Source organism: Puntigrus tetrazona, unplaced genomic scaffold, assembly GCF_018831695.1.
Source record: "Puntigrus tetrazona isolate hp1 unplaced genomic scaffold, ASM1883169v1 S000000003, whole genome shotgun sequence".
Taxonomy (NCBI): domain Eukaryota; kingdom Metazoa; phylum Chordata; class Actinopteri; order Cypriniformes; family Cyprinidae; genus Puntigrus; species Puntigrus tetrazona.
The window spans coordinates 1,879,450-1,889,449 of NW_025047683.1; positions in this window are offsets into that span (position 1 = coordinate 1,879,450).

Sequence of the window (10,000 nt, forward strand, 5' to 3'; positions counted from 1 at the left end):
AAAAAATTTCCTCCAAAGCGTCGAGTGGGAAAGCGAGAAGTCGCACTTAACCCGGCTGAGATCGGCTGAAATATGCGCCTGGATGTTTGGACTTAGGTTTTGAGCGAAAAAAATTTCCTCCAGGAGGCGGGTCGAGTGGGAAAGCGTCGAGAAGTCGCACTTAACCCGGCGAGATCGGCTGAAATATGCGCCTGGATGTTTGGACTTAGGTTTTGAGCGAAAAAAATTTCCTCCAGGAGGCGGGTCGAGTGGGAAAGCGTCCGAGAAGTCGCACTTAACCCGGCGAGATCGGCTGAAATATGCGCCTGGATGTTTGGACTTAGGTTTTGAGCGAAAAAAATTTCCTCCAGGAGGCGGGGTCGAGTGGGAAAGCGTCCGAGAAGTCGCACTTAACCCGGCTGAGATCGGCTGAAATATGCGCCTGGATGTTTGGACTTAGGTTTTGAGCGAAAAAATTTCCTCCAGGAGGCGGGTCGAGTGGGAAAGCGTCGAAGTCGCACTTAACCCGGCTGAGATCGGCTGAAATATGCGCCTGGATGATTTTCGTTTGAAAATTGCACTAAGTCAACCAGGGAAAGGTCCGACTTCCATACCCTCCGAGGCTCGAGTCAGGCCGACCGAGAGGCCTCTTCCGGGCACGATTCAAATTTCACGCGACCCCGGAGGTGGCCGTTTACCAGAGCAACTTTTACATCAACTTTTTTTTTTTTTTTTTTTTTTTTTTCTCTAAAAACTCTGAAATTCGTGCCCTGCGCGTCGCTGCTATGAGGCGAGTCTGTGGCGCAGGCCTTTGTAGAAAACATTCATCCAGGGCCTTTAATAAATAAAATCATACCCAAATCTGTGTTATTGTGGTGGGGTTAGTCTGTGGCGCAGGCCTTATGGAAAACATTCATCGAGGGCCTTTATTAAATAAAATCATGCCCAATAAAGAGTTAATGGGTGGGTTAGTCTGTGGCGCAGGCCTTATAGAAAAACATTTTCCAGGGCCTTTATTAAATAAAATCACGCCCAATAAGAGTTACTGTGTCGGGTTAGTCTGTGAGGCAGGCCTTAAAGAAAACTGTCATCAGGGCCTTTATTAAATAAAATCATGCCCATAAAGTGTTATTATATGAGGTTAGTCTGTGAGCGCAGGCCTTAAAGAAAACATTTATCAGGGCCTTTATTAAATAAAATCATGCCCAATAAAGCGTTACTGTGTCGGGTTAGTCTGTGGCGCAGGCCTTATAGAAAACATTTTTCCAGGGCCTTTATTAAATAAAATCATGCCCAATAAAGCGTTACTGTGTCGGGTTAGTCTGTGGCGCAGGCCTTATAGAAAACATTTTCCAGGGCCTTTATTAAGTAAAATCATGCCCAACAAAGAGTTACTGTGTCGGGTTAGTCTGTGGCGCAGGCCTTAAAAAACTGTCATCAGGGCCTTTATTAAATAAAATCATGCCCATAAGAGTGTTATTATGTGAGGTTAGTCAGTGAGCGCAGTGCTTATAGAAAACATTTTCCAGGGCCTTTATTAAATAAAATCACGCCCAATAAAGCGTTACTGTGTCGGGTTAGTCTGTGGCGCAGGCCTTATAGAAAAACATTTTCCAGGGCCTTTATTAAATAAAATCACGCCCAATAAAGAGTTACTGTGTCGGGTTAGTCTGTGAGGTAGGCCTTAAAGAAAACTGTCATCAGGGCCTTAATTAAATAAAATCATGCCCATAAGAGTGTTATTATGCAGAGGTTAGTCAGTGGCGCAGGCCTTATAGAAAACATTCATCGAGGGCCTTTATTAAATAAAATCATGCCCAATAAAGAGTTACTGTGTCGGGAGGTCAGTCTGTGGCGCAGGCCTTATAGAAAACATTTTCCAGGGCCTTTATTAAATAAAATCACGCCCAATAAAGAGTTACTGTGTCGGGTTAGTCTGTGGCGCAGGCCTTATAGAAAAACATTCATCGAGGGCCTTTATTAAATAAAATCACGCCCAATAAAGCGTTACTGTGTCGGGTTAGTCTGTGGCGCAGGCCTTATAGAAAAACATTTTCCAGGGCCTTTATTAAATAAAATCACGCCCAATAAAGAGTTACTGTGTCGGGTTAGTCTGTGAGGTAGGCCTTAAAGAAAACTGTCATCAGGGCCTTAATTAAATAAAATCATGCCCATAAGAGTGTTATTTATGTGAGGTTAGTCAGTGGCGCAGGCCTTATAGAAAACATTCATCGAGGGCCTTTATTAAATAAAATCATGCCCAATAAGAGTTACTGTGTCGGGGTCAGTCTGTGGCGCAGGCCTTATAGAAAACATTTTCCAGGGCCTTTATTAAATAAAATCACGCCCAATAAAGAGTTACTGTGTCGGGTTAGTCTGTGAGGCAGGCCTTATACAAAACATTCATCGAGGGCCTTTATTAAATAAAATCATGCCCAATGAAGAGTTACTGTGTGGGGGTTAGTCTGTGGCGCAGGCCTTATAGAAAACATTCATCAGGGCCTTTATTAAATACAATCATGCCCAATAAAGCGTTAATGTGTCGGGTTAGTCTGTGGCGCAGGCCTTAAAAAAACTGTCATCAGGGCCTTTATTAAATAAAATCATGCCCAATGAAGCGTTACTGTGTCGGGTTAGTCTGTGGCGCAGGCCTTATAGAAACCATTTTTCCAGGGCCTTTATTAAATAAAATCATGCCCAATAAAGCGTTACTGTGTCGGGTTAGTCTGTGAGCGCAGGCCTTATAGAAAACATTTTCCAGGGCCTTTATTAAGTAAAATCATGCCCAACAAAAGAGTTACTGTGTCGGGTTAGTCTGTGGCGCAGGCCTTATAGAAAACATTGTTCCAGGGCCTTTATTAAATAAAATCATGCCCAATGAAGCGTTACTGTGTCGGGTTAGTCTGTGGCGCAGGCCTTATAGAAAACATTTTTCCAGGGCCTTTATTAAATAAAATCATGCCCAATAAAGCGTTACTGTGTCGGGTTAGTCTGTGAGCGCAGGCCTTATAGAAAACATTTTTCCAGGGCCTTTATTAAGTAAAATCATGCCCAACAAAGAGTTACTGTGTCGGGTTAGTCTGTGAGCGCAGGCCTTATAGAAAACATTGTTCCAGGGCCTTTATTAAATAAAATCATGCCCAATGAAGCGTTACTGTGTCGGGTTAGTCTGTGGCGCAGGCCTTATAGAAAACATTCAATCAGGGCCTTTATTAAATAAAAACATGCCCAAATAAGTGCTATTGTGATGGGGTTAGTCTGTGACCCCAGGCCCTGTGTAAAACTGTCACCCAGGGCCTTTATAGAGTAAAATCATGCCCAATAAGGTTAGGGTTAGGGTTAGGGTTAGGGTTAGGGTTAGGGTTAGGGTTAGGGCTAGGGTTAGGGGTTAGGGTTTAGGGTTTGGGTTAGGGTTAGGGTTAGGGCTAGGGTTAGGGTTAGGGTTAGGGTTAGGGTTAGGGTTAGGGTTAGGGTTAGGGTTAGGGTTAGGGTTAGGGTTAGGGTTAGGGTTAGGGTTAGGGTTAGGGTTAGGGTTAGGGCTAGGGGTTAGGGTTAGGGTTAGGGTTAGGGTTAGGGTTAGTCTGTGGTGCTTGGGCCTTATAGAAAACATTCATCAGGGCCTTTATTAAATAAAATCATGCCCAAATAAGTGTTATTGTGATGGGGTTAGTCTGTGAGCGCAGGCCTTATAGAAAACATTCATCCAGGGTCTCTATTAAATAAAATCATGCCCAATAAGGTGTTACTGTGTAGGGTTAGTCTGTGAGCGCAGGCCCTTTGTAAAACATTCATCCAGGGCCTTTATTAAATAATATCATGCCCAAATAAGTGTTATTGTGATGGGGTTAGTCTGTGGCGCAGGCCTTATAGAAAACATTCATCCAGGGCCTTTATTAAATAAAATCATGCCCAAATAAGTGTTATTGTGATAGGGTTAGTCTGTGAGCGCAGGCCTTATAGAAAACATTCATCCAGGGCCTTTATAGAATAAAATCATGCCCAAATAAGTGTTATTGTGATGGGGTTAGTCTGTGAGTGCAGGCCTTATAGAAAACATTCCTCCAGGGCCTTTATTAAATAAAATCATGCCCAATAAAGGCGCTACTGTGTCGGGTTAGTCTGTGGCGCAGGCCTTTGTAGAAAACATTCATCAGGGCCTTTTTAAATAAAATCATGCCCAAATAAGTGTTATTGTGATGGGGTTAGTCTGTGAGCGCAGGCCTTATAGAAAACATTCATCCAGGGCCTTTATAGAATAAAATCATGCCCACATAAGTGTTATTGTGATGGGGTTAGTCTGTGAGCGCAGGCCTTATAGAAAACATTCATCCAGGGCCTTTATAGAAAAAAATTATGCCCAATAAGGTGTTAGTGTGTGTAGGGTTAGTCTGTGGCGCAGGCCCTTTGTAAAACATTCATCCAGGGCGAGAATGAAATAAAACGATGCCCATTAAAGTGTTACTGCGTTGGGGTTAATGTGTGAGCCCAGGCCCTTTGGAAAATTGAAATCCAGACACGGGGTTCGTAAATGTGTGTGTGTCGAGAAGTCGCTCTTAACCCGGCCTTGATCGGCTGTGCAGCGCCTGGATGTCTGGGCGTAGGTTTTGAGCGGCAAAAAATCCTCCAGGGTGGAGGTCGAGTGGGAAAGCGTCCGAGAAGTCGCACTTAACCCGGCGAGATCGGCTGAAATATGCGCCTGGATGTTTGGACTTAGGTTTTGAAAGCAAAAAAATCCTCCAGGGTGGCGAAGTCGAGTGGGAAAGCGTCCGGAAGTCGCACTTAACCCGGCCGAGATCGTCTGAAATATGCGCCTGGATGTCTGGACTTAGGTTTTGAGCGGCAAAAAATACCTCCAGGGTGGAGAAGTCGAGTGGGAAAGCGTCCGAGAAGTCGCGCTTAACCCGGCCGAGATCGGCTGAAATATGCGCCTGGATGTCTGGACTTAGGTTTTGAAAGCAAAAAAATCCTCCAGGGTGGCGAAGTCGAGTGGGAAAGCGTCGGGAAGTCGCACTTAACCCGGCGAGATCGTCTGAAATATGCGCCTGGATGTTTGGACTTAGGTTTTGAAAGCAAAAAAATCCTCCAGGGTGGCGGGGTCGAGTGGGAAAGCGTCGGGAAGTCGCACTTAACCGGCCGAGATCGTCTGAAATATGCGCCTGGATGTCTGGACTTAGGTTTTGAGCGGCAAAAAATACCTCCAGGGTGGAGGTCGAGTGGGAAAGCGTCCGAGAAGTCGCACTTAACCCGGCGAGATCGGCTGAAATATGCGCCTGGATGTTTGGACTTAGGTTTTGAAAGCAAAAAAATCCTCCAGGGTGGCGGAAGTCGAGTGGGAAAGCGTCCGGGAAGTCGCACTTAACCCGGCCGAGATCGTCTGAAATATGCGCCTGGATGTTTGGACTTAGGTTTTGAAAGCAAAAAATTTCCTCCAGGGTGGCGGGAAGTCGAGTGGGAAAGCGTCGGGAAGTCGCACTTAACCGGCCGAGATCGTCTGAAATATGCGCCTGGATGTTTGGACTTAGGTTTTGAAAGCAAAAAAATTTCCTCCAGGGTGGCGAAGTCGAGTGGGAAAGCGTCCGGGAAGTCGCACTTAACCCGGCCGAGATCGTCTGAAATATGCGCCTGGATGTTTGGACTTAGGTTTTGAACGAAAAAAAATTTCCTCCAGGGAGACCGGGGTCGAGTGGGAAAGCGTCCGAGAAGTCGCACTTAACCCGGCCGAGATCGGCTGGATGAAGCGCCTGGATGTCTGGACTTAGGTTTTGAAAGCAAAAAAAATTTCCTCCAGGGCGGCGAAGTCGAGTGGGAAAGCGTCGGGAGGCGCGCTTAACCGGACTCGATCGGTCGGATGAAGCGCCTGGATGTTTGGACTTAGGTTTTGAACGCAAAAAAATTTCCTCCAGGGCGGCGAAGTCGAGTGGGAAAGCGTCGGGAAGGCGCGCTTAACCCGGACTCGATCGGTCGGATGAAGCGCCTGGATGTTTGGACTTAGGTTTTGAAGCGCAAAAAATTTCCTCCAGGGCGGCGCGAAGTCGAGTGGGAAAGCGTCGGGAAGCGCGCTTAACCGGACTCGATCGGTCGGATGAAGCGCCTGGATGTTTGGACTTAGGTTTTGAGCGAAAAAAATTTCCTCCAGGGCGGCGAAGTCGAGTGGGAAAGCGTCGGGAAGGCGCATAACCGGACTCGATCGGTCGGATGAAGCGCCTGGATGTTTGGACTTAGGTTTTGAGCGAAAAAAAATTTCCTCCAGGGCGGCGGAAGTCGAGTGGGAAAGCGTCCGGGAAGCGCGCATAACCGGACTCGTCGGTCGGATGAAGCGCCTGGATGTTTGGACTTAGGTTTTGAGCGAAAAAAAATTTCCTCCAGGGCGGCGAAGTCGAGTCGAGTGGGAAAGCGTCGCGGAAGGCGCACTTAACCCGGACTCGATCGGTCGGATGAAGCGCCTGGATGTTTGGACTTAGGTTTTGAGCGAAAAAAATTTCCTCCAGGGCGGCGAAGTCGAGTGGGAAAGCGTCGGGAAGGCGCACTTAACCGGACTCGATCGGTCGGATGAAGCGCCTGGATGTTTGGACTTAGGTTTTGAGCGAAAAAAATTTCCTCCAGGGCGCGAAGTCGAGTGGGAAAGCGCGTCGGGAAGGCGCACTTAACCGGACTCGATCGGTCGGATGAAGCGCCTGGATGATTTTCGTTTGAAAATTGCACTAAGTCAACCGGGAAAGGTCCGACTTCCATACCCTCCGAGGCTCGAGTCAGGCCGACCGAGAGGCCTCCTCCGGGCATGATTCAAATTTTCCCGCGACCCTGGAGGTGGCGTTTACACAGAACAACTTTTACATGGGTACGATTTGGTGAGCAGCGTGTTTTGTGGACTTAGTCTCTGGCGAAAAAAAGTCGAAAAAGCGACTAAGTCCATATCGACTTAGGTTTTGAGCGCAATCTTTCTGAAGCTCGGGGAGGAGCTATCGAGCGCTTCACCTGAAACACGGACACAGGCGCCGAGAGAGGGCGTTCGGCGGGCGTCCCCTCGGCCCAGCGTGATCGATTGGGCGCGCGCGCGCCTAGCCTAGAGACCCCACCCGGCCAGCCCCGCTGCCGCTAGGCTCGGGAGTGCCTGGCAGAGCACGGCGTGCAATGGGTTTACGTTTGGGCTTTGACAGCACGCGCGCCGGGCAATTTGGGCGTTCGTTACGAGCAGGCCCCCTCAGCCCGAGGAAGCGCGCGAACCCGCCGGAGGAGGCCTGAGCGGCGGTCAGAGCGCGAGAAGTCCGTCACGGCGGGCGTGGAGGGCAGAAGCGGCAGCGTCCAGCGGCGCGCGGCGGTACCCCGTCCCGTGAAACACACTTTTCGGCGTCGGCGCGATCCCAGCGGCCACCCACCCCAGCGGCGACCCCGCCGGAAGGTTCGAGCAGCGCGTCGCCCTATGGCGGCGGTCTTAGCGAGGTCAGCGGGGTCTGCCCAGGCCCCCTCCTCAGGCGGACTGAGACCGTGTGTAAGCAAAAAGCGCGGCAGCGTCGGTTAGTCCCCTCGACCCACAGGGGTTACCTGGTTGATCCTGCCAGTAACATATGCTTGTCTCAAAGATTAAGCCATGCAGGTCTAAGTGCACCACGGCGGTACAGTGAAACTGCGAATGGCTCATTAAATCAGTTATGGTCCCTTTGATCGCTCCACCGGTACTTGGATAACTGTGGCAATTCCAGAGCTAATACATGCAAGCAGCGCCGACCGGGCGACCGCCCCTCCTCGCGCGGGGCGGGAGGCTGAGGCGCGATGCATTTATCAGATCAAAACCCATCCGGGCCCCGGGATCCGATCCGTCCTCGGACCGGTACCTTTGGTGACTCTAGATAACCTCGGGCGATCGCTCGCCCTTCGCGGCGGCGGCGATTCATTCAGTGTCTGCCCTATCAACTTTCGATGGTACATCAGGCGCCTACCATGGTGACCACGGGTGGCGGGAATCAGGGTTCGATTCGGAGAGGAGCCTGAAGCGGCTACCACATCCAAGGAAGGCAGCAGCGCGCCAAATTACCCATTTCCGACTCGGAGGAAGTAGTGGCGAAAAATAACAATACAGGTCTCTTTCGAGGCCCTGTAATTGGAATAGCGTATCTTAAACACATGGCGAGGACCCATTGGAGGCAAGTCTGGTGCCAGCAGCGCGGTAATTCCAGCTCAATAGCGTATATTAAAGTTGCTGCAGTTAAAAAGCTCGTAGTTGGATCTCGGGATCTGGCTGGCGGTCCGCCCGAGGCGAGCCACGCCCGTCCCAGGTCCCTGCCTCGGCGCCCCGGATGCCCTTGGCTGGGTGTCGGTCCGAGGGCCCAAAGCGTTTACTTTGAAAAAATTAGAGTGTTCAAAGCAGGCGGCGTCGCCGCTGAATACGCAGCTAGGAATAATGGAATAGGACTCGGTTCTATTTTGTGGGTTTCTGGAACCGGAGCCATGATTAAGAGGGCGGCGGGGGCATTGCGTATTGCGCGCTAGAGGTGAAATTCTTGGACCGGCGCAAGGCGGAGAAAGCGAAAGCATTTGCCAAGAATGTTTTCATTAATCAAACGAAAGTCGGAGGTTGAAGGCGATCAGATACCGTCGTAGTTCCGACCGTAAGCGATGCCGACCAGCGATCGGCGGCGTTATTCCCATGACCCGCCGGGCGGCGTGCGGGAAACCACAGTCTTTGGGTTCCGGGAGTATGGTTGCAAAGCTGAAACTTAAAGGAATTGCGGAAGGGCACCACCAGGAGTGGAGCCTGCGGCTTAATTTGACTCAACACGGAAACCTCACCCGGCCCGGACACGGAAAGGATTGACAGATTGATAGCTCTTTCTCGATTCTGTGGGTGGTGGTGCATGGCGTTCTTAGTTGGTGGAAGCGATTTGTCTGGTTCATTCCGATAGCGAGCGAGACTCCGGCTTGCTAAATAGTGGCGCGGCCACTTGGGTGGCGTCAAAAAACTTCTTAGAGGACAAGTGGCGTTCAGCCACGCGAGATGGAGCAATAACAGGTCTGTGATGCCCTTAGATGTCGGGGCTGCTGCGCGCCACAATGGGCGGATCAGCGTGTGTCTACCCTGCGCCGAGGCGCGGGTAACCAGCTGAACCCGCTCGTGATCGGGACTGGGGATTGAAACTATTTCCCATCAGCGAGAATTCCCAGTAGCGCGGGTCATAAGCTCGCGTTGATTAAGTCCCTGCCCTTTGTACACACCGCCCGTCGCTACTACCGATTGGATGGTTTAGTGAGGTCCTCGGACCGGCCCGCCCGGGGCCCCTCGCGGGAGCTCTGGCGGGCGCGGGAAGGCGATCAAACTTGACTATCTAGAGAAGTAAAAGTCGTAACAAGGTTTCCGTAGGTGAACCTGCGGAAGGATCGTATCGGCCGGCCCGATCAAGCGAAACCGCCCGGGCGAGGCCTAGCCCACCTCCCCGTCTCAAGCTCGGGTGCGCGGCAGAGGCGGCGGCTCGGCGCGGCCTCTCCCCTCGGAGCACCAGCGAAAGCGCGAAGCGCGATAAGAAAAAAAGGAACTTGACTGTCGCTGCACTCGGCGGCCCCCGCTTTCAGCGGCGGGGCTGAGCCGAGAGCCCTGGCGAGTACCCGCCACGGCCTCGGGACCGTGGGTTCAAAGTCTCCTCCCGCGAAGGAGGCGCCCGTCGGGGTAAAAAACCTCTATCCTATTTTACTCTATGATCCAGCGGCCGTGGCGAGAGGTCTGCCGCTCAAAAACCCAAGGCGGCAAAAGAACGCACAAAAACCTAAGGCGAAGCGGAGAGAGATCCGCGAGAAGGCGCGCCGTTCCCCTGGGAGGAGCAGCGCACCTCCCGCGGAGGCAGAGCAACCTACGCGGCGCCCATGACTGTCGCTGCACTCGGCGGGCCCCTGCTTTCCAGCGGCGGGGCGAGCGGAGCCCTGGCGGGTACCCATACGGCCTCCGGGACCGTGGGTTCAAAGTCTCCTCCCGCGAAGGAGGCGCCCGTCGGGGTAAAAAAAAACCTCTATCCTATTTTACTCTATGATCCAG